Source organism: Rhipicephalus microplus, chromosome 4 (genome assembly GCF_043290135.1).
Source record: "Rhipicephalus microplus isolate Deutch F79 chromosome 4, USDA_Rmic, whole genome shotgun sequence".
In the NCBI taxonomy this organism is placed as follows: Eukaryota; Metazoa; Arthropoda; class Arachnida; order Ixodida; family Ixodidae; genus Rhipicephalus; species Rhipicephalus microplus.
Window position 1 is genome coordinate 139,514,482 of NC_134703.1, and position 24,936 is coordinate 139,539,417.

The window sequence follows — 24,936 nt, forward strand, 5'->3', positions numbered from 1 at the left end:
TTGCGTCAGTGACTGCGACTGTGCTTTCAACGGCCATCGCTTGCTTTTCGTGTCGCATACTTGCCATGCTGAGGCATGAACGCTCCTATTGCTCAGTTTGCTCCCACCGCTACGTGCGCCCCTTGCGAGGGCCATCACCGTTCGGCTAGTTCCTCAGCTGCGTTCTTGGGGCCTACCAGGAGCTATGAGGAGCTCCGACTCTGTGAGGCACTCGAAGCAAATGCTGCCACTATTGTGGACTTGTGGCAGTCCAGACGCGCCACCTCCTCAGTTGCTACTGTCGGAATCATGGCCGCTCTTGCGGTCGCTATAGGCACCCGACAGAGTGGACCAGAGTGTGCGACGAAGCTCTTCGGGCCACCCCACTATTGTTGGTGTTGACCACCAGGGATATTAAAAAATTGAACGCTTGCTCAACACAGTGGCACGCTGAAGTGTCAGGGCCCTTTTTGGCACGTTTTCAAAGAACGCTTTCTGTGCGTATAGATAATCAGCCGTGACCCCCTTGCTCACAACTAAAAAAGAAAATGATATGCACCTGCAAGTTCGGTTTTGCTGCCTCTACTCGCTAGGCTTCGCATTGGAAGACTCGGTTTTGCTGCGCCTACTCGCTAGGCTGTGTGTTCTGGCACTACCATCAGATCTCGTAAACTGCATTGCCGGGTGCCTACACTGCTGTCCCCACCTATGAGTCTGACGGCACAATCAATAGGGCCTTAACAACAGGTGACCCCACCTTAGCCATCGCCAATGTCACCAATGTGCTCGCTCGACCGCAGTGTTTGCCTGCTGCATACGGCCACACTTGACTAGTCCATATAGTCCACAAGTTCCCGTAAATTATGCCGCGACGATGATCGAAGCGCTTGCGAGGCTGCTCGCAAGCATGCGCAGTAAGCACCGAGTTCGCGATGTACGAACGCTTCCGGCGGATGCTGCGATGCACTGCCGCGTCCAGTGCAGCTTTCAGCAAATGGTAGTGGAACGCCAAAGCCGAGCGTAGTTGCTTTGATGCCACAACTGCCGCCGCACTTAGCTGTGGCATTTGTGAAGCGAAACCGACAACTGTTTGCCACAAACACTGTGCGGAAAAAGGGGATGTCAACGCGCCATGGGCCACCTGCTACACTGCACCTCCTGAATTGGCTTGCAGTGAACGCAGGCACTGCAACTGCGTCGCAAACTCAGTGCACCCAGGAGAACCCACACAGCGCCCGCATGGCGGGAAGTGCTCAGCCACACGATACCGTTGCAGCTCAAGAGAATTTCACTCTGATGTGCTCAAGAGGCGTCTGTCGACGTGCAAGGACACTCGCCGTGACTCTTGAGATTCCGGCCAATGCAGCCGTACCAGGGACCGTCTTGTTGAAGCCGTCGACACCTAACAGTGTTTTCATGCCAAGATTGCACTGGATGCTGGCGTCGGCGTAGCGTCATCAAGGTGTGGGTCAACAGCCATCAAAATATTGTGGCAGCTGATGTGTTTTTCCGTGAGTACCTAGAGAAGCTGCTTGGTGTCACTGAGCTCTGCGGTATCCCCGTGTCTGCCCGATCTCCTGCTGACCGAGGATACTGCAGAGGGTACCTGCACGGTGTGGAAGGTGACAAGGTGGATCACGAGCTTCTACAGAGCGTTCAGTAGAGTGTCCCTGTAGTTTTTGCCGTAAGGAGCGGAAATGCAGTGACGCTGTGGTTTGCAGGCCCTGCACCACCAGAGCACTTGAGCCTTTTCAAGCAGCGGTTTTCTTTTGTAAGCTTCAAATGCAAGCAAATTTTATTGGAGATTGGGTCACTGGTACTAGTCTCTGGGGACTATTTTTTTCGGTAACAACTATCTTTTAATTTTAGATAACGTAGCCTTTAGACTAGCAAACCAAAGACAGTGGATGTTTACGTCGCCATGAGAAAATAGCATGTTTCTGGGATCTTTGGAGGGCGCAACCTGGCTTCACTACTGCTGGCAAAGCATTGCGGCAGCTTCCAGTTTAGCAATTTTTTTAAACGTTATTGGTGCCTCCTAGTGTTGCTTCCAGCCCCCCCCCCCCCCCTACTGCAGCCGTTTTGCTGAGGCCGCGCTGCGATTGCGATAGGATCAGCGAGACACCATCATCGCCTAACTGCAGCTAACTCGGCGGGTGGTTGGCGACCTCCTCCCATCGAACAGTCCACTGAAAGTCATCTGTCTCCAGGCCAGTGGTTCGCAGAAGCATTGCAGCCATCATGGCTAGTCAAGAGCTCAGCTGCCGTCCACGTGTTCATGGTCTGCCCGCGGCTACATGAAGGTACCTTCTCTTCCCTGCATGGTTACATACCCTGATGTTCAAGGCGGTTCTTCACTTCCTTTGGGACACTGGACTGGACAACCTGCTATAGAAGCCGCCCGCTACGTCTTCTGTCATGGACGCATTTTCTCCTATTCTTCACTCGTCTCCACATCTTTAATACTGTCACCCCACCCCTACAGGCGCTGAGCCATGCTCCAAGTTATGGCTGCAGAATTTGCGTCGTTTCTATTCATCAAGCTTTCTCGATCTTCCTCTCTCTCTCTCTCGGCATTGCGTCGCCCTTTTCTTCCAGATGGTTCTTCGTTTCGCTCAGCGGTCGATCCGAGACTGTTGTCGGCGGGCGCCGGTCGTTTAGAGGAGGAGAAGAAATGCACGTGCTGCGTCTTTAAAGAGACACTGAAGGCCAAAACGCTTTTCACGTACTAGTAAAGTGCAATTTAATAATCCCGAAAACAGGAATTCTACTGTGACACGACACTTGGTAAGGAAGGAAGCGCGCGAAAAGAAACAGTGGGTGAAGACACCCTCTTGAGATTCACGCACCTGACACTGTGCCGGCATAAATTTTCAAGGCGCCTACTGAGTCTTGTCTGTTGTGTACATTCTAATCAATAAAATTGAAGTACATTGTCCTTGGTGGGTGCCATGGACATAGCATACGAAATTGCAGAAAATTTCATCTGGCCAATGTCGAGAAAATAGGAAAATGCATTGTGGAATTTCTTACGTCACGCGCAGAGATTGCAGCGTGAAATTTAAATATGGAACTTCAACATTGATGTTCACCGCTAATAATAAACTTACGACCGTTAAAGTTTTGAAAAAAGAGTTCACAGAGCGCAGTTCATTCATACAAAACAACTCATTGTTACGTTTTACCTTTAATGCTTGTATTTTTCTCAATTGCGTGCGCTTCATTCAGACGAACCGCCGCCTAGATTTCCAACCGCCGTTAGAAATGGTAGGCGCGCGCTTTATTGAGTCCTCGTTTACGAGAGATGCGTCGAATTCACGAGGCATGATTTATAACACATCCCCGCCGCGGTGGTCTAGTGGCTAAGGTACTCGGCTGCTGACCCGCAGGGTGCGGGTTCGAATCCCGGCTGCGGCGGCTGCATTTCCGATGGAGGCGGAAATGTTGTAGGCCCGTGTACTCAGATTTGGGTGCACGTTAAAGAACCCCAGGTGGTCAAAATTTCCGGAGTCCTCCACTACGGCGTCTCTCATAATCAAATGGTGGTTTTGGGACGTTAAACCCCACAAAATCAATCAAAAAAATTGATTCCGAACACCTCAGTGTTACTCCCCCCCCCCCAAATGACGTTTTTAAAGTGTGAATACACTTTATAAGCGACCCCAAACCATCCACCACCTTCGGCGGCGTCCGCAGTCTTCTCTCCATCTTTAAAAGAAAGAGGACTTGGCGGGTGGCAGCGCGACGCTCTACCGAATAAGCCACAGACGCGACGCTGATATCGGTGTCAGTAACGCGCCTTATATCTTTAACGCCGCTGCGCGCGTCCCCCTCCCCCTTCGCTCGCTCCTCCGCTCTCCTCGCTCGCTGCAGCTGCGCGCGCACCCCTCTCTCTCGCGCGCCCGCCTTCTCTCTCAGTCTCCCGTCGACAGCGGGTCGTGCGATGGATGTCCCGGACACAACGCTACCATCAACAACGAATGCAGTACAACCGAATGCCAGCACTGCACCCGTCGTTGGAGGTGACGGTACCGTGGTGGTTTCGCCGACGTTGGAAGACAAGGTGGCGCTGCGAAGGGCTCGTGAGACCGAACGTAAGTGGGCGAAGCGTGCAGCGGATGCCAAACTGCGTGCTCACGAGGCCGAGTGCAAGCGAGCGAAGCGTGCAGCGGATGCCGAACTGCGCACTCGTGAGGCCGAGGACAAGCGGGCGAAGCGTGCAGAGGATGCCGAACTTCGCGCTCGCGAGGCCGAGGACAAGCGGGCGAAGCGTGCAGCGGATGGTCAACTGCGCGCTCGTGAGGCCGAGATGAGGCGTCAGCATCGAGCCGCGAACGTGGCTCAAGAAGCGGAACGACAATGCAAGCGTCAGGCGGAGAAGGGCGATGAAGGCCGGCGTCAAGACGCCGCTCGCAATCGTCAACGGCGAGTGGACGTTCCCGAAGCCGTTCGAGCCAGTGAACGTGCCGCGCTAGAGAGGGTGCGAGCCCTGGACTTTGCTCGTCCGGACGCGCATTTCAAACGCGACTTTGTGGATCGCAGCTTCGGTCACAGCTGCGCCGTGTGTGACCGGCTGTGGTTCGATAACAACCTGAGCTGCATTTCTGGCGTGAGGAACGAGACCAACAGGTTGATCGCGTTGCGGGTTCTTTGGAACGAGTTCGGAAGACGGTCGGGCGAACACCGATGCGACGACATGGATGCGCAAGACCCGCGGCTGGCTCCCTTCGGTGCGTTCCGCGTGTGTGCGTCTTGCCGAGAGTCCCTGCTGGCCGGGCGGGCTCCGCCGTTGAGCAAGAGCCACGGCTACGCGTACCCGCCTCGTCCCGCGGACCTCCCCGATCTGAACCCGGTGGAAGGGCGCCTCATCTCGCCTCCACTCCCCTTCATGAGCATCAGGCGGGTCACGCATGACAACGGTCAGTACGGCATTAAGGGACAGATCGTGAACGTGCCCATCGACGTTCCGAGCGTGGTGGAGTGTCTTCCGCGGCTGGTTCCCGAGGACGTTGTGATAGACGTGCACGTGAAGCGGAGGCTGGTGAGTCCGGCTACGTACAGGCGCGCACTGGTGAAGCGCGGTAACCTCTTGGCGTGGTTAAAGCACCTGGAGCATGCGCCGTTGTATGTCGCTAGCGGCGTGCGCATCGACTGGAGTCGGCTGGGTGTCTTCGATGACGATGATGCGGCCGTTTGTGAAGGTGAACGCGCCCAGGGGGGAGACGACGCGAATGACATCGAGACTGTCCCCGAGAACTTGGATTTGGACGACCACGTGCAACTAGCCATTGCCCTCAATGCCATGTCAGATGCTATGAGGGGGAGTAAAGTGGAAATCCGTTGGCATTCGCCAGTGAGTTAACGTAAACTCCCCCGTGTGATCAAATTGCGATTCCCAGGAACCATTACACCATAAAGGCACCATAGTGTGATTACTAAATATAATAGTGCGAATTATTAAATACCGCTTATAGCATCACCCCGTGCATTCGCACTTAACTATGTTCACCCTCGGGGAAATGCGTGGGAGTTTTTTTTTCGTTTATGAATTTCAACAATTGAAAATAATTAGCTTGTGAGTAGATATCTAATTATCGTGCAATCATTCAGCGTCTGTACTTGCATAAAAGGTAGAGACTGAAAGACCCAAAATGTGTGAGCAATTTTTTGTTGTTGTGTGCGTGGAACAATGGTCGAACTAGGCAGCGTAAGCGGCGAAGTGGCCCTCCACAGCAATACGCAGCATAATGAAGTTAAATCATCACTAAATGTATACTGAAGAGACCTGGAGGAATTTACCCACAAAGTGTCAAGGAATTTTGTGAAACACGTGGTGCGTGACGTGCCATTGAATTTGACCTCTACATTTGTACACGCCTTGACCGAAAGAAATATAGCCTACACTTCTTATTGGTTCTAAAGGGTATGTTGTGCTGATCTGGGAATGTTAGGGGCGAAGCTCCTGGTTTAGAAAAAATTTATTTACAGCATGTACAGAACACAAAGGCTTCATACCATTGCAGTAACAGGGCATATACACCTCGGCACTTCTATATTTCACGATTAACATCACTACGTTACAGTGAAGACATTTGCTCTAATATACATGACAATGTTGGCATATATGTACACAAGAACTCAATGCGATATCATGATACAATGGTATAACGATACAATAGATTCAATGAAATACGATAAATTCGAAGCTCCTTATGGCGTGGCTTGTGCATCCCTCGTAGTACGTAACCACCAGTGGCACATACCTGAAATAGCGGTTCTCACGATTTTGACCTCCAAGGTGGTTCCGGTGAGAGATTTCTTCTGTGCGTTGTTGAACAATAAAAGATAGTGCTCATTGCACATGTTAATGGCTGCTAAGGGGGAATGAGATACAGGAACAATCGACCTTTAGGTAACGCGCACGCTGCGATCCCCATTAGCAGCTATTGGCATGTACATTGAGCACGATCTGACAAGAAAGGGTTGCTACGTTATACTCGCTGGGTGTAACCTCATTGGTTTTAGTAAGGTTTAGCGAGCGTTGGGCCGCATAGGCTTGAATACAGTGAACTAGTATATAGCGTGAACTCGAGGTGGTTAAAGGTGGGAAGTAAATCCGAAGCGCAAGCAGTATGAAAGTGTGCATGTGCCACCTCCCGTTTAGTCCTTGAAATGTCCCCTGGATGGCGGTGCTTCTATATAGAGAATGTGTGATGAAAAGATGCAAGATTGTGGTACTTGGAGAGCTGAATAGATGGACGAACGGACACACAGATAGATGCGTGAATGGACGCATGAACGGACGCAGGCGCGGATGCATGAACGAACGCAGGGACGGACGCACGAACAGACGCACGCACGGACGGGTAGATGGACGCATGGACGGTTACACAGACGTACGCAGGAACGGACGGAAGCAAGAACGAATGGACGGACGAATGCTTCGCCCCAGTTCCCATCATTCACTCCGTGGATATGCTGCCATTTTTTTTTTCCTTTAGTATTTCCGCTTTGTGGTATTCAATCCAGCCTTAAGTTAGCAAAAGCGACGTTTGTGCACGCTCCTCTAGTGGCTGTTGGTTGTTTCCAGTCAAAAAAAAAAAACGCATCGTAAAGCTTACTGACACGTCATATACTACGAAAATCTAACAGATCAGTTGTACAGTGGGAATCGATATGTGAATCATGAATGAGAAATGCTGATATGTCAATCAGCACAACGTTACACCCGTGTCAGGATTATCATGTTTGCACCAGTCATATATTTCGTCATCCATCGACGTCACGTAACACCTGATTTGGTATATGTGGAGCTAGCAAAACGGCCACGAAGGCATCATGAAGGGCACAATATACTCCTATGTAGTGCTGTGGTGCGCGCACGCTAGGTACAGCGACGCTACGTTAGCAAAACGCGAGCACTCTATAGTCTGACGCCAGGTTCGACACGTGTCCGTCGGCACTAGGGAGCCTTCATGTGCGCTCATCTCCACGGAGAAGTGCACACATGAAGGCTCTCTTGTCGGCACTGCCCGACGGCAAACGACGCGAAATGCGACCTGCTGCATTTCCGCCGATGCGTTACCCGGACAACGCTGCGTCTCCCTCATTCCGTGACGGAGGCACGCTGGACGCGCTGAAAGGTGCATGCGTCAACGCAAGGCGTGGCGCGTGCCTGCGAGTTTTATGGCGCGACCGGCGCCTGGCGTTGCAACGCTGGCGTGACGCGACGAAGTGAACGCCGGTGAGCACGCACAGCGCATCACGTCGAAACGTATTGGCTTCTTGACTGTGGCATGTAGCCAAGTTTTCACATGTCACGCACCTCATTATTATCATGTTTGCAGCAGTCTCACACCTTCATCATTCATTGGCGTTACGTAATACCAAATTTCTTATATGTGAAGCTAGCGAGATGGCCACGAGCGCATGATCAGTGTGGCATGTAGTCATGTTGTTACATGACAGACATGCCATGATTATCATCTTTGGGTGTGTCATTTACCTAGGTCATCTATTCGCGTTGCGAATTACCGAGTTTGGTATATGTGAAGTTAGCGTAACAGCCGTGAGCACATGAGCGTAGCATGTAGTCATATTGGTATGTGACACGCATCTCATGTTTATCATACTTGCACCAGCATGATACCTTCGTCATCCATTCACATAGTGTAATACCATTGATTTCTGGGGTTTAACGTCCCAAAACCACCATATGATTATGAGAGACGCCGTAGTGGAGGTCTCCGGAAATTTTGACCACCTGGGGTTCTTTAACGTGCGCCCAAATCTGAGCACACGGGCCTACAACATTTCCGCCTCCATCGGAAATGCAGCCACCGCAGCCGGGATTTGATCCCGCGACCTGCGGGTCAGCAGCCGAGTACCTTAGCCACTAGACCACCGCGGCGGGGCATAGTGTAATACCAAATTTGGTATAAGTGAAGCTAGCGAAACGGCCGCGAGTGCATCATGAGCGTGGCACGTAGTCACGTTGTTACAAGACACGCATGTCATGATTTTCATGTTATGGTCAGTCGCTTGTGTTCGCCATGCAATCATGCCATACCATACCAGTTTCCCAACATGCGATGCGAACGAAACCACTGCAAGAGCTGCAGGACCATGAAATAGAAATCATGACATCCGTGACATATATGTCATGATTTTTATGTTATGACAAGTGAATATGACAAAAGACAAGTGCTGCCAGACCCAAACGATGCATATGAGATATTTTTTGGAAAACTAGAACGATGTTACGATATTGCGTTTCCGAAAGTTATGAAGAAACAACAGAGCAAAAAAATAAGAAAACTTTGGATTTCAAACGCCTTGCATGGAAAAATAAAGAAGAAACACCGCATGTTCAATGCATTTGTCAAGTCCCGCGACTTGAATACGCTAAAGGAATACAAGAAGTACAGAAATCAACTTGATTATGAGTTGAAACAGGACAAAATAAACTATTACGCAGATGTTTTCAGCAGAATAAGCAATGACCCAAGGAAAATCTGGGATGAGGTCAGAGACCTGCTGGGCCACAAACCTCGCATCAATGTAACTTCCATAGATAGAGAAGCGGGTGTCCTTAGTAATGTTAATGCAGCAACAGCATTCAACAAGTATTTCGTAACATGCTGTGACACCCAAGAGGACATCGATAGTGAGGTTCTACATCTGTTGTCAAATAGTTATAGTATTCCCAAGACAATTGTGTTAATCCCTGTCACATGCACCGAAAAAAGCATTAGGAAAATAAAAAAAACAAATGTGCAGCAGGGTACGACGAATCAAAACCTGTGCCGATAAAATACGTGGCCGATGTGTTATCTGCCTTCTTAGAGTATATTATCAATCTTTCTTTCTCCACGGGCATTTTCCCAGATAAGCTGAAAATTGCTCCCGTATGTCCGATCTTTAAAGGCGGCAATCCTAAACACATGACCAACTATCGGCCCATATCAGTGCTACATGTTTTTTCTAAAGTTTACGAAAGTACATTGAACTAGCGGCTCCTGGATTTTTTAAATAAATACGCTGTTATAAATATTGCGCGTTTTGGCTTCCAAAAAAATAAGTCTGCAGAGCTTGCATTACTTCAACTAAAAGATGACATAATAGGGAATTTCGAGAAAAAATTATATACAGTTGGGCTATTCAAAGATCTGCATAAAGCGTTTGATACTGTATGTCATGACATCCTCTTGCATAAATAAAGCTCATGTGGCATACGAGGAATTGAACACGACCTATTGAAAAGCTATTTAGCAAATCGACCCCAATTTGTGAGCAGAAATACCGTGCAATCAGACTACGTCGTGGTGGAGGAAGGAGTGCCGCAGGGATCCATTCTGGGTACCCTCCTATTTATAATTTGTATCAATGACCTTTGCACATTCCAGATTGCCCCAAACTAGTAATGTACGCGGACGACACAAACATTTTTTTCGAGGGTTCTTCACTTGTCGACCTTGAAGAGAACGTGGATGTTTTTTTTTTTTAATCGACTCTCGTCATGGTTAAAACTTCTTAAGTTGTGCCTAAACGGAAATAAGACCAAGTACATTCTGTTTGCCCTCGTGAATAAACCGAGGAATGTTGATATGACTATTGCCTACCAGGGCCAAATATTAGAACAAGTTAACAGCCAAAAGTTCCTAGGTGTCTGGTTTCAAGAAGACCTATCTTAGAATGAGCACATAGCAAAGTTAAAGTCAGAACTAAGTAAAGTATTGGCTGCTTATACAGGTTAAATTCTCTCATACCACTGTGGCTAAAAAACATCCTTTATTATACTCTCTTCTACTCACGACTTCCTTACTGCGCTCTTGTGTGGGGTACTACAACACTAACGAACTATTCTCAATCGGTTATTCTACAAAAGAGGGTTCTGAGAATCTTCGAGGACTTTCGTGGCCCTATACGTGACTTGCGGACAGAACCGCTATTTTCGAAATATCGCATGCTCAAAGCAAGTCAGATTTACTATTTTAAGTTATTTCAGTATTTAAAACGCAATAAACTCTATCATTCACTGGATTCTCGTGGTTCTCTGTACGATTTTCGTACTTACGCTAGAAGGACTCCGAAGACTCGAACTATCTACGGACGACAACACTCATCTTTTCAGACACCCACGTTTTTAAACAAAATCGACAGCCTCCTAGATATAAATTGTACAGTTTCGAAGCCAACGATCAGGATGGTACTGATCGAAAACAACATTGAATTTTCTTGACTATTGTTCTATGTGTCCTGTTTGCCTGAGTAGTATCTTATGCTTTTTATGTGTGTGTTCTTTTCTTATGCTTCCCTGTGTATATTGTCATTTTTGTATATCTCTTGCAATAGCGATGAGAAATCGCAACATACATCTATTGGTATTTAAAACATTAAGAAGGTTATGCATATACTTCTTTACTAGAAATAACACTTTATTACTGTTGTATGTGTTGCAGTATTTGCACATGTACCTTATGTATTTTTGTATATTTTTTATTTTTTCTGTATCCTGCAAAACTCTTATGTCAGCCTGTCTGCCTCACTGTATTTGGAGCAAAGGCCCTTTGTCAGGCTTTCAGCCTTTTGCCTTCGCTCCATTTTCTGTACTGACACAGAAAGAAACAAATAAAGAAAGAAATATGTTCTTCATAGAGTCATATAATGCCATACCAAGTTCGGTTTCGATACCATTATCGAAATAGCCAGGAGAGCGAAAAGTCATAGATAGATAGATAGATAGATAGATAGATAGATAGATAGATAGATAGATAGATAGATAGATAGATAGATAGATAGATAGATAGATAGATAGATAGATAGATAGATAGATAGATACGCTCAAAGTGTCGTTATTATGCTAAGGAATGCTTCGCGTTTCATAAAGTGTTTTAGCCACAACAATTCTTTAGCTCTTCTGCCAGAGCTCTCTTACGGTACCTTATACACAAAATCAGTCATCCAGTCATCATCATCATAATCATCATCATCATCGTCGTCATCGTCATTGTTGTCATCATCATCAGCCTGACTACGTCCACTGCAGCACAAGGGCCTCACATGTTTCGTCAGTCAACTCGGTCCTGTGCTTGCTGCTGCCAGCTTATACCCTCAAACTTCCTAATTTCATCTACCCACATAACTTTCTGTCTCCCCCTAACCCAACAAATTCAATACAGCTCAGCAAACAGGTATAAACGTTTCGCGAAGAGCTCTTGAAACAATTCAATATACTATACACAAAACCAAAAACAACGAGATTCAGGTCGGTTTTTTTCAGATTCGAGAAAAGAGTACCAAGCCTATACACACTATAGCGGCAAGGAAATGAGTTTTAAACTTGACGATACGTCAGCTTGAGCTGCCGACTAACGCTTACAGATGTTTTCTTCGGCAGTATTTGATGACATTTTGGATGTCAATAATGCATGATGGCTTACTTCGCTTGCAATCAAACTAGATCTAATTCAATTTGCAAATGCGCTGCTAGTTTCACTGCGCCGCACAAGCTCCAATCTACAGCTTGAGGCGAACCTGGTCATCTAATACACGGAGCACCTACACAGCGGAGAAGCAGTCAGTCAGAACAGTGTAACAAATCTAGGTATGAGTGAGCACAAGTAGTTACTGCTAAGCAATTACCAATACTACAAAGAGAACACTTCTAATAAGTGCAACATGGAAAGTCAACAAACAGAAAATGGACCTCTTGAACAGTTATTTGCTACAATATATATCTGGATCCTTAAAAACGAAAAATAAATAATAAAGTTATAATTTTCATCATATATTATGTTAGCCTAGAAGGCTTGTAAGCACAACTTTTTTTTTTTTGGGGGGGGGGGGGGAGGAGCACCTTTTTGATCTAAAAGGTGGTCCGAACAGGTAAATGGTCATTCTGCGCTATGTAATGATTTGATCTGTATGTGAAGTTTAACGTCCCAAAACCGCCACATGATTATGAGAGACGCCATAGGGCTCCGGAAGTTTTGACCACGTGGGGTTCTTCAACGTGCCCCTAAATCTGAGCACAAGGGCCTGCAGCATTTCGCCTCCATCGAAAATGCAGCCGCTGCAGCCGTGTTTCATTTCCGTGACCTGCGGGTCAGCAGCCGAGTACTTTCCACTAGACTACAGCGGCGGTGCTCTGCGCTATGTCTGCATGAAGAAAAAAAATGGGTGTAGCAAGGACAAGTGACCAAATTGCCATCCTCTAGCTTCGTCCCTATAGTCTAGGTAGAGAAAAACGCATCTATTGGTCACCGTAGGTAGTTCTTTTGTTGTAAATGATGACCTGTTCTAGTTGACACCCGGTATAGTCGACTACAAAGTTCTCTATTGGGATGCGAGATTTGATAAAGCGTAATCATTTTTTTCGTCCTGTACAAAAGAAAATACCTAGATTCGTATACACATTCTAATCTTATATAGATTTGGGATTAAAAAACAATAAAGCGTTGTGACAGAGATGTAGTATTTCGGATACAAGGAGGGTTGTCTTTTTTGTAGTGCTTCCAATACTCGAAGACAATGAAAAAAATTGAAAATAAATAATGGGTGGCTAAAACCAATGGAAGCAGTGAGAAGAACCCAAGAGGGAGAGTAAAGATGAGGTCAGAAAGAAGACTAATGATTGCCGTTCCAATCCATTGCATCGGTAGTCTCGGGGAATTCCCTTGTTTACCCGCTTACAACATTAGGCCGGTATTTCAAAGTGACGCATTATGCTCGATTTTTTGATAGTCGTATCATTCCAAGCTTACGGCTGGCTGATCCTATTGATAACGTGGGAGAAGACCGTCTTTCTGATGACTGGCGAAGCGCGAAAAGCAACAAAAGGCATCGGCATCAGGAAACACACTGTTATAAAATACAATCCTTGTTCTTGTTGCAACGTTTCCACATTAGGTTTGTGCGCAGTTGATGTTTCTTGTATTTGCTGTTTGATCATCGTGCATGGATGTCCAGGCAAGTTTTTGTGGAGTTTGGAGAGTCCCGGATGGTAATACAGCGGTGCACCCTTTGTCCTTAATGCGTGAATTCACTGAGTCAAGACGCAGAACTCTCGCTCAGCTCAACTAACGTAATGGTGGATGTTTGAAAATGGCAGCAAAAAGAAGCAAATAGGCGATTGCGAGAGCATCAAAGACAACAGAACGTTGTGCACTTCACGTAAGATTGAAAGTGAAAAGTCCAATGGCGCGAGCAATGTTGTCATTCGGTCGACTTCAAAAAAAGTAAGGAGCTCAACGATTTTAAAGATTTGATAATGATGACCTTTTGATGACTGTTTGTGAGCACGCATATTTTAAACTGTATTTGTGCATTTTTCAAGCAAAGTGCCATTGGATGCTGTATAGCAGAGTTAGTTAGAAATGCTGAAGGGCAGTACAAATACGATTTATACATGCCTTCGATTGCACTGCTGCTCATAAGTTATACAATCGAATGCGTAAATACCACGCCTTCGCTGGTGATGTACGGTGAAACTGTAAAAGGGAGCCCATGCTTAAACTTCAAGTTCAACAATGTTACCATGTGTCACTACAATGCGTCGATAATGCTCCAAGTGAGTTAGCGAAATTCTGTAAAGCAAATGCATCGTCACGTTTTCAGGCAATGCGTCTACATGTTCTCTGCAGTGCAAAAATACCAGTAGGTACACAAAAATACTAGCACAGAACATTGTTTGACAGCAGAACAGCGAAAGTAACCTTCTGCATGCCATAGAACTTTGTATGGATTACTTTCTGTTCCTATTATTATGAAAACAACAGGGCAGGTGACAGCTTTTTCGCAACTCATTGAGTTTTCATCCCCTTGCCTCCGTCCCTGCAAAGGTATAATAGAGGCTCTTTTTAACTCTAAAGTAACCAGCTGGAACAGAAAGTCTGGAAATATGTTTGCCTTAAAAAGAGCACGCTTTTCTATATAGACTCATTTTGCAAATCTACAACGAAATGTCACATGTCCCCACCGTGGTGGTCTAGTGGCTAGGGTACTCGGCTGCTGAACCGCAGGTCGCGAGATCAAATCCCGGCTGCGGCGGCTGCATTTTCGACGGAGGCGAAAATTCTGTAGACCAGTGTGCTCAGACTTGGGTGCACGTTAAAGAACCCCAGGTGGTCGAAATTTCCGGAGCCTTCTACTACGACGTTTCTCATGATTCAATGATGGTTTTGCAACGTTAAACCCCACATATCAATCAATCAATCAATCAATCATCAGAATATCACGTGTCGTTACCCCTTCGCCATCCGAACAGTCGTCACCGGAACCAAACATGCACGTATGGAGGGGATGTAATAAACTATAACATGAGCCAACAGTGAATATGTCAGTATATATGTATTGATGAAATCCGCCTATATTTTCGAAAAGTAGCCACATGAGGTGCCTTGCCGTCCTTGGAGCATCATCTCTTTTCTCAAATTGCTCAATCCAGCAGGCTATTCAATAGAAGTAACTTCCTTCCTGCCCTTTCCTTTCCAAAGAACAACTTTTTTGTGTAGATATCGTCCGCGCTTCTCTACAGTGCAGTGTCGCATGTGTGGTCTGCGTTTCTGGAGCAAACAAAGCCGCTGTCTCTTACAGTCTGACTGGTCGTTCCGGAAGGTATCTTCAGGTTATGGAACGGCTTGTGATTTTGGAATTACCGGTCAACATGTCACTTTATTGAATGTGCAGCAGAAAGAAAAGAAAAACTCTTTTCAAGCTCCCGCGGTAGAGTCAAAGAAACGTCTCAAAGAAAACTCAGAAATTTTACGTTAATAGAGTAGCAGTAAATGCGAAACGTATTGAGATAATGAAAGCGTAGCGCAAGCTTCTACGAGGCTTCATGTTTAGATTGTTGATATGTTTAGAAAAAATGTTTAACAATTTCGAGTACTTCGTACTCGACTAATGGAGAGCACTGAGCCGTCCCACTATATTCCTGCAAATAAGTTCTTACATTGTGAAAATACAATTAGACAAAATCAATACACACTTTTGAAACTTTTGTTTAGAGATAATCTACGGAATACAAGAAGTCAAAACTGGCGTACGTTTTGAAAACTCTGGTTTAGAGGCAATCTATTTAAACTAATTAGACAACAATTATTTGGCAGTATGAAGACAATTGTTTTTAGATTGTTAAAAGCTTTTGTTCAAACGAATTGCTAAATCTTCATAAAAGCAAATTTAAGTAGAAGAAGTCTAAAGATGCTCTATAGACTGTGAAAATTCACTTTCATTAGGTTAACACGGCCAGGACTGACACTGACGCCAGCGCCACGAAGTGTGGTGGGGGCACATTTTCGGAGACAGACTATAGCTGTCGCTGTCACTAGTATATATATATATATATATATATATATATATATATATATATATATATATATATATATATATATATATATATATATATATATATATATATATATATATATATATATATATATATATATATATATATATATATATATATATATATATATATATATATATATATATATATATATATATATATATACGTGTGACGCTTCACAGTTGAATGTGGGAAAGGAAGGTGAGGAAGACGAAGGGTCAGAATAAACTCGTGTTCTGACTGACGCCATGTCTCATCCGTTACACTAAGTCGACAGGATCTACCGCAGCAACATCACGAGCTCACCAAACAAGATGATCAGCCTGCCGAAATACACCGGAGCTGAAGACGACGTTCCTGTTGACAAGTGGTTGCACCTCTTCGAAACGAAGGCGCACAACGTCAGCTGGTCCGAACGAGATCGCATGGACTGCATCAACAAGTACCTGGAAGGTGAGGCATTCCGCTGGTACCTCACCGAGATTTTCGACGCAGAAGATACGTGGGAAGGCACCAAAACAATCATGATATCACGATTTTCTGCACCGGTTAGTGACCCTTTCCGCCAATTCATACACTGCAGGCTCAAAAGAGAACAGCGCATCAGGCACTACTACGAAGAGAAGACACACCTTGGTCGCCTCGCAGACTTAAAAGACGTTCACATAGTATCAGGATTGACTGATGGTGTACCTGAAGAGATCAAAAGACGCCTCGCTGGATTGACGCTCACCACCCCAGCCAAGTGGCTTGCTGCTGCGCTTCAAGCGGAAGACTCTGTCCACGGAGATGCTTCCCAACACTCGTCAAAACGGCAGCTCATGCGTCGAGAGCCTCAATCTACGCGACCATGGATCCCTGCAGGATTGATGCGCACCCCTCACAGTGAGTGCCGACATTGTGCATCTACTGGTTTGCCGAATCAGTTTCACTGGCACAATGAGTGCCCTCGTCGTGAAATGGTGTCTGCTCTAACTGACAACCAGGGAAACGAAGAGGGCAGCCCAAAGCTCATTAATGCGTTTTGGTGCACTTGTGAACGGACACATGGTGAACGCAACTCTGGGTACAGGAGCGACTATTACCTGTATCAATGAAGTTGTGTTCAAAAAACTCAAGCTGCAGTTGCTCAAGGATTCATGCATTAGTGTCCAACAAGTCCCCTCAACCACAAAAACTTTGGGCCACGTACACATACAGTTGGAAATAGGGAAGTTAAAGCGGGTAGTCCAAGCACACGTTCTACCAGGCATGAAGACTGAATTCTTGCTAGGCTTGGACAACGCCTCCTTTTTCAACCTGTCACTGGATTTAAACACAATGACTTTGTTTCAAGACAACAAAGTTTTGCAGAATTCCTTTCAAACACAAAAGTGTGTCTTCAGCGCCGATACAACCCCTCTCCAAGCCGTTGATGTCACACACCTTCCACCATCGCAACAAGCTGCTTTGAGAGAGGTGCTTCAGAATTACGAAGACATTTTCTCAAAGTCTCAGATGGACTTCGGATGTATCGCGGAGGAACGACACTGCATTGCCCTCACCAACAACGTGCCTATCCACAGACCACCGTATCGATGCTCCCTGGAAAACAAAAAGGAAATTGTCAAGCAAGTGGACTTACTTCTCAAGCAAGGTGTAGTGCGTCCATCTTTTTCCCCATACGCGGCTCCAGTCATTCTTGCAGAGAAAAAAGGTGAAGGACGCACGCGTTTATGCATTGATTATCGAAAACTTAACTCTGTCACTGTGCCTGACTACCAACCTATTCCGCGTATAGACGATGTTCTAGACTACCTGGGAAAATCGAAATATTTTTCGACATTGGATATCACATCAGGCTATTGGCATGTCAAAATGAACCCAGAGGACATCCCAAAACAGCTTTTGTCACGCCGAATGGCCATTATGAGTGGCTTGTTATGCCTTTCGGTTTGAGAAATGCTCCTGCTACATTCGAAAGAGCTGTGAAATCAGTTATCAGAAAACATAACTTGAAAAATGTCGTTAATATTTTTGATGATATTGTAGTCTTCTCAGACACATTTACTGAGCCCCTACAGCACCTCTAAGCTCTATTGCATGCCCTAAAAATGGAGAATATAAAACGTAAATTGAAGAAATGCCGTTTTGTCCAAGATTCTATTGAATATCTGGGTCACAGAGTGTCGCACGGTACAGTGTCGCCTATACGAAGAAACATAAAAGCTGTATTGCGATTCTTAAGACCGAAATCCCCAAAAGAGCTTCAGCGTTTTTTAGGTATCAACAACGTTTACCGCCAGTTTATACCGCACTTCAGTGACATAGTTTTCCCACTTACGAAGCTGTTGAAGAAGAACACACCATGGGAATGGGATTCCTCATGTGAACAAGCCTTTGAGAACATGAAATACTGTCTGACCAAAGAACCCATTTTACAAATTTTTTCTTGCGAGAAACCATGCATTCTTTATTGCGACGCATCTAACGTAGGCGTAGGTGCAGTTCTGAAGCAAAGAGATCATGATGGTAAAGAACACCCTGTTGCCTATCACTCGCATAGGCTACTCACGCAAGAATTAAATTATGCCATCACAGAGCTCGAATGCCTCGCTATAATTAACGCTGTTGACAAGTGGCACTGATACCTACATGGACGACCATTCACTGTTGTCACCGATCATGCTGCTTTACAATGGCTCAGAAACATAAAAAACCCACATGGCCGGCTCTTTCGATGGTCTTTGAAGCTGTCGATGTATGACGTTAACATTCGACATCAAAAAGGCAGCGAAAGCATCGAGGCGGACGCATTTTCGCGAAGCCCTATGGTTCAACTCCTTTCATTACCAGAACTTCAAACTTACCAGGATGACCGCCCTCGCTGCAAGTACACAACGGAAAACGGGGTCACTATCGTGACACGTAAAGGAATTCGCAAAGTGTACGTTCCTCTCAAGCTTCGACTGGGCCTTCTGCAGAAAGCACTCTGTCAGTTCGGACACGTCGGAGTAAAGAAAACGCTGGGCTTGGTGTCATCATCCTACTATTGGCCGGAAATCATCACAGACGTTTCATCCTACGTTCGCCATTGTGACATATGTCAGCGTTGCAAGAAGCCGAAAACCAAGAGATTCGGATCTCTCGAGTCACTACCACCTGCAGAACAACCCTTTGATCTTTCAGCAATGGACACTACAGGTGGCTTTTCAGGATATGGCTCGACAAAGAAGTTTATTCATTTGGCAATCGACCACGCTACGCGGTATGTCTGGGCGTTTCCCCACAAGAACAAAACTTGTGACGCATACATTTCGTGCATCACCGCCATCTTTGCAGCAGGAAAACCCAAGAAATTCCTAGCTGATCGTGGACCAGCTTTCACAGCTGGAAAATTCAAGCAGTTTCTAAAACGCAATGGTGTCCACCAATTGTTCACATCCTCCCAACACCCTCAATGTAATGGCATGAACGAACGTAGAAACCAGACTATTGTAACCCGGCTAAAGTGCAAAATGAATGAGAAGCCACAGAAGTCTTGGGTTAAACATCTTTCGGATGTTGTCGATGAATGCAACAGAACCCCACATGAAGTAACACGATATCCACCATCGTACCTAATGTATGGAATTCCTTCATACGACACAATTTTAGACGCACCAATGGAGAGTGTGCAAGAAGCAAGCAAAAGTGCAATCAAGAACACGCTTGCCTATCATGAGAAGAACAAGATAATCTACGACGAAAAATTCCTGCCACAAGATCTCCAACCTGGTGAATTGGTCCTCTACGAAACACCTTGGCACCCGAACAAAGGAAAGCTCAGTTCAGTCATAGAAGGACTTTACACAATTCTTCGCAGAGTCTCTCCTGTGAACTATGAGATCGACCGATGCGTAGCTCCGTTAAGCAGAACTACTGACATTGTGCACGTCAACAAACTGCGTCGCTACTATTGTCCCAATAAGTTGACGCTCTCTCGGGGGCAGGGGCAAACGTGTGACGCTTCACAGGTGAATGTGGGAAAGGAAGGTGAGGAAGACGAGGGGTCAGAATAAACATGTGTTCTGGCTGACGCCATGTCTCATCCGTTATATATATATATATATATATATATATATATATATATAAGGGAAAGAAGTGTATACCTAAGGGCTCGTTTTTCCGTGTTTTAACACAATATTAATGAGATTTAACAGACAGTAATGCCAAGGAATGTACAGGGGAAGTTATAAAACCAATGGAATGTAAATAAGAAGAAAGAAAAGTGGATGAAAAAATTACCAACTGTGAGCAGGAATCGAACCTACGACCTTCGAATTACGCGTTCGATGCTCTAACCACTGAGCTATCACAGCGGCCCTCCCTCCATCCACTTTTTGGGGTTTATCTGTGAATTTAGAAGTAGGAGTGACAGTCAGCGCCATCTATAAGCCAAACAACGAGTGTGAAAACACTCTTCAAATTAACAGATAAACCCCAAAAAGTGGATGGAGGGAGGGCCGCTGTGATAGCTCAGTGGTTAGAGCATCGAACGCGTAATTCGAAGGTCGTAGGTTCGATTCCTGCTCACAGTTGGTAATTTTTTCATCCACTTTTCTTTCTTCTTATTTACATTCCATTGGTTTTATAACTTCCCCTGTACATTCCTTGGCATTACTGTCTGTTAAATCTCATTAATATTGTGTTAAAACACGGAAAAACGAGCCCTTAGGTATACACTTCTTTCCCTTATTTCATTGAACGAGGGTTTCGTACTGGCAGACTTGGTGTGTTTAGGTTGTATAAGAGGGACAATTAATCAGCTGCCCGCTCATAATAAGTTGACGTGCTACGTGACGCCAAACATGCGCATAAGAGTGTTTTCACACTCGTTGTTTGGCTTATAGATGGCGCTGACTGTCACTCCTACTTCTAAATTCACAGATAAACCCCAAAAAGTGGATGGAAGGAGGGCCGCTGTGATAGCTCAGTGGTTAGAGCATCGAACGCATAATTCGAAGGTCGTAGGTTCGATTCCTGCTCACAGTTGGTAATTTTTTTATCCACTTTTCTTTCTTCTTATTTACATTCCATTTGTTTTATAACTTTCCCTGTACATTCCTTGGCATTACTGTCTGTTAAATCTCATTAATATTGTGTTAAAACACGGAAAAACGAGCCCTTAGGTATACACCTCTTTCCCTTATTTCATTGAACGAGGGTCTCATACTGGCAGACTTGGTGTGTTTAGGTTGTATAAGAGGGACAATTAATCAGCTGCCCGCTCATAATAAGTTCACGTGCTACGTGACGCCAAACATGCGCATAAGAGTGTTTTCACACTCGTTGTTTGGCTTATAGATGGCGCTGACTGTCACTCCTACTTCTAAATTCACAGATAAACCCCAAAAAGTGGATGGAGGGAGGGCCGCTGTGATAGCTCAGTGGTTAGAGCATCGAACGCGTAATTCGAAGGTCGTAGGTTCGATTCCTGCTCACAGTTGGTAATTTTTTCATCCACTTTTCTTTCTTCTTATTTATATTCCATTGGTTTTATAACTTCTCCTGTACATTCCTTGGCATTACTGTCTGTTAAATCTCATTATATATATATATATATATATATATATATATATATATATATATTCCATGGGCCAAACGTATTTGGGAAGACAAGAAACACAACTTAGCCGCCGTCTTAATTTTATCATCAACGGTTTCGACCGGTGGACCGGCCTTCGTCAGGGTTTGCCAACAAGTTGTTCGCAAACCCTGACGATCACAGTGTGAACCATTTAAGATGATATTGGCACCCGACCATGGGTGAGCAGTAAGTTCCCCGGTGTACACAGCTCGCCGGAGCAATAGCGGGGCACAACCGTTTGATGTTTAGAACAAATAATTGAAGATTTAGAGTACGAGTTACTCTATCATGGGAAAGCAATATGCTTTTCTAACTTCTATACAGCAACTGCGAAGGCAAAGTAATATATCAACTTCGACTGCTGACGAGTTCACATATGCAGTGCCACGTCTAGCTTAGATCATCCTCAAAAGGCTCTGTGATCTATCTGGTAATATTCCAGAGTTCCCCTGCCTCTTTAAATATCTTTTACTCACAAATTGCCATTAAACAGGACTCGCACCAAAAGCAGTTATGTTTTCTTTTCATCTTTTCACCAAAGCCTCCTGGCTAACAGATATGGCAGGAATGGTGCTGTTTCAATACTGCCACGTTCACACGAGTGTGAGTGAGTGCGAGAGAGTTCACTCATGAGTGAGTGCACCTAGCTATGCTTTAACATTCGCGGGAAAGTTCTTCTGACATACGTGCTCAGCCAACCTAGGCTTGAAGTAGCAACTCAAGATACAATGCCTTGTGCTATATTAGAGAAGGAAGACCAGTTATAGTTTGTGTAAAGACCAGCTAACATGACTCTCTTTCAAAGTAAGTTTCGCAGACTTTGTGGGCGGGCTCTGCGTTTTTGTTTCCGATGTTGTGAACAAGTATAAATGAAAGAATAATGTTGTAATAGTTCTGTTCTGCTAGAAGATAAACGCCTGGTATTAGACAATTACGTTGCTGCAAAACAAAGTTAACAAAAGGACCGAAAAATAGGCTGCGCTAGATTGACAGTACGCACTCACACAAAAGTAAACTTTCTGTGAAGACAGTGGTATAAAGCAAGCAGAAGATTGAAATCAGCAGAGCCATTCTTCAATGCCGATTCAGAGCCGAGCAGAAACAACTGCACAAACAATCTGCGACATTGTCGGCTGCGAGGTGCGCCCGCAAGCGAGAAGAAAAGCTGAAGGTGTGGTTGGTGGGCTTTTGTATATTACGCGGTTAAGCTATCAGGTTGGCACCAGGTGCGCTCGTCTGATAGGAGGGTAAAGGAATCACGCAGCCGACACACGCCTTCTTAGTTACGCCAAACCCTGCGCAACAATGCAACAAAACTTCGAAATACAGCGTCCTTTGCTCATCCTTCTACTTTCACCGTCTATTCCTTCTGAACCTCAGCAACAGAAGCCGTCCCCGCCCGGCAAAAACAAGGAAAACAATTGATGCGGTCTCCGTCGCATGCTTCGCGGCTGCCTCGGCTGCTTCTATGCGCAGCCTTACATATGTTATATACTGGAGACTACAGTATTGAAAAGCTCTTTCGCCTTCCAACAGGATCCGCTGAATGGATTACTCTCTGATAAATGGACTATCTTGTGAGCAGGTAGACAGCAGCTCCATGCCAGACGTCGCCAGGACAGGTCCGCAGAAAGATGCACCATTTTCCCCTTCGATGTTACCTTGTACGCTCACGTAGATGTATTGTTCACGAGCTGTCGCTGTACTACACACCACTTTGCAGCGTTGTCAACCATTTAATAAATGACCAAACTCCCCGAGAAGCTGTGGCTGTCATACCATCTTGGTGCAGCTTGTTTCTTTTCTTTCTTTTTCTACAGCATGTTTTTGAGTTTCGAAGTGGATAAGCAATTTTTTTTTGAAGCAGGTAATTTTTTTTTGAAGCAGGTAATCGCATGAGGTATTTGGATACGTGGCTTTCATCGTAATGCCCGCGATTGACCACAAAACGTTCCAGAACTCGTGTGACCAACAACATCTTTGCCACACTACCGCTACGTAAGCGGAGTTTGAAAGCTGCGCTCGGCGCAATACAAAGCATCCCTTCCTTGATCGATGTCTGTCTGTTTTCGCACTGGGCACAGATATTTCCTACCTTTCTCCTTATGTCGTAACGTGCTCTTCACCAACCACGTCTTGAATACTCTTACTTGACAGCACTATCTCAATATAGCTTGCCAGTAATAAGTGTTTGCCCAAACTTATGACACCCTGCAACATGCCCTTCGAGACATAGGTGATTGCTGTTATGCCCTTACTGCAGAAGAGCCCTGTGTGTGAAAACAACGACTTTAATAGTGCACTATGAGACACTATAAAGTTTGCGTGTGGCGGACAAAGAGAGGAACCCTTCGCCATAGTGCTGCTCTCGCTGGTACGTGATTTTTTAGTAGAGAGCTGACACGGAGATGCCGTTTAGTACACGCTAGCCTCGTCGGTAAACAATTGTGATTGTCTAAACATTGTGTGTATATACATATGTGCAAAACATGCTGCTTAAGTACACAGTTATACACTGCTACAGGGTACATCGGAGCACGGGAAGGCCGCTCATGGCTATTGCCAGCTGATGGTAGCAATGAGGCTTGCAAAGGCGCAGTGCAAGCTTTCAGTGGGGCTCTTTCCTTGTCGCGTTCTTTCGGGCGCTGACTTGCCCCGCCGTGGTGGTCTAGTGGCTAAGGTACTCGGCTGCTGACTCGCAGGTCACGGGTTCGAATCTCGGCTGCGGCGGCTGCATTTCCGATGGAGGCGGAAATGCTGTAGGCCCGTGTGCTCAGATTTGGATGCACGTTAAAGAACCCCAGGTGGTCGAAATCTCCGTAGCCCTCCACTACGGCATCTCTCATAATCATATGGTGGTTTCAGGAGGTTAAACCCCACATATCAATCAAAGTTATTCCCTCAACAAGGTTATGTAGTTGGGCGTGTTGGTGATTCATAACTAATAATATCGTACCGCGTGAACACTGAGACACAGGACAAGGGGAGGGCGCTATCCTTTTGCCCCTTCCCTTGTTCTGTGTCCCAGTTTTTACGCGCTACGATAATATAAGTATTCCTTCAGTCATTCGAACGAGACCCTCCTTCCTCCATGCGTGTTATCATGCTTGTTAAAGAGGGGAGGGGCACTTCCTCCCTGCTTCAGCATTCAACCGCAAGTCGAAGCTTGGGAATAAGTTATTGCGTTCGCTATTCGAGCGACGGAAATGGACCAGCTTGTTCGATTTCTGCTTCTGCCACGTTCATTGCCCCGCCTACGCGCTTTCACCCGAGGATAGAACGCACGAGGGGGGGGTGTGTTACATTAATAAAGATGATAGCTATGACGATAGTCTTTCTTGGGGACCTTCGACGCCAAAATTTTGATCTGCCTGTACAATTGTGTTTAGAAAAAGTGGTTAACGATTATCTGTTTTTCCGCGGTAACGATACTCCAAACAGCTCCAAACTATACCTTCAGTGGTCAACCCCATCTGCAGCGCCCACCAATATTGCTCAA

At 45.6% G+C, this 24,936-nt stretch overlaps 4 non-coding genes across 4 annotated transcripts; 3 read left to right on the forward strand and 1 right to left on the reverse strand.

The window, feature by feature from the left end:
- Positions 1-20,096: 20,096 nt before the first annotated feature.
- TRNAT-CGU (transfer RNA threonine (anticodon CGU)) lies at positions 20,097-20,169 on the reverse strand. The gene has a single exon. It is a non-coding gene; the product is annotated as a tRNA-Thr (tRNA).
- Positions 20,170-20,315: 146 nt separating this feature from the next.
- On the forward strand, positions 20,316-20,388 carry TRNAT-CGU (transfer RNA threonine (anticodon CGU)). Its single transcript has one exon. It is a non-coding gene; the product is annotated as a tRNA-Thr (tRNA).
- A 381-nt stretch (positions 20,389-20,769) lies between these two features.
- TRNAM-CAU (transfer RNA methionine (anticodon CAU)) lies at positions 20,770-20,842 on the forward strand. The gene has a single exon. It is a non-coding gene; the product is annotated as a tRNA-Met (tRNA).
- Positions 20,843-21,223: 381 nt separating this feature from the next.
- Positions 21,224-21,296, forward strand: TRNAT-CGU (transfer RNA threonine (anticodon CGU)). Its single transcript has one exon. It is a non-coding gene; the product is annotated as a tRNA-Thr (tRNA).
- Positions 21,297-24,936: the final 3,640 nt, after the last annotated feature.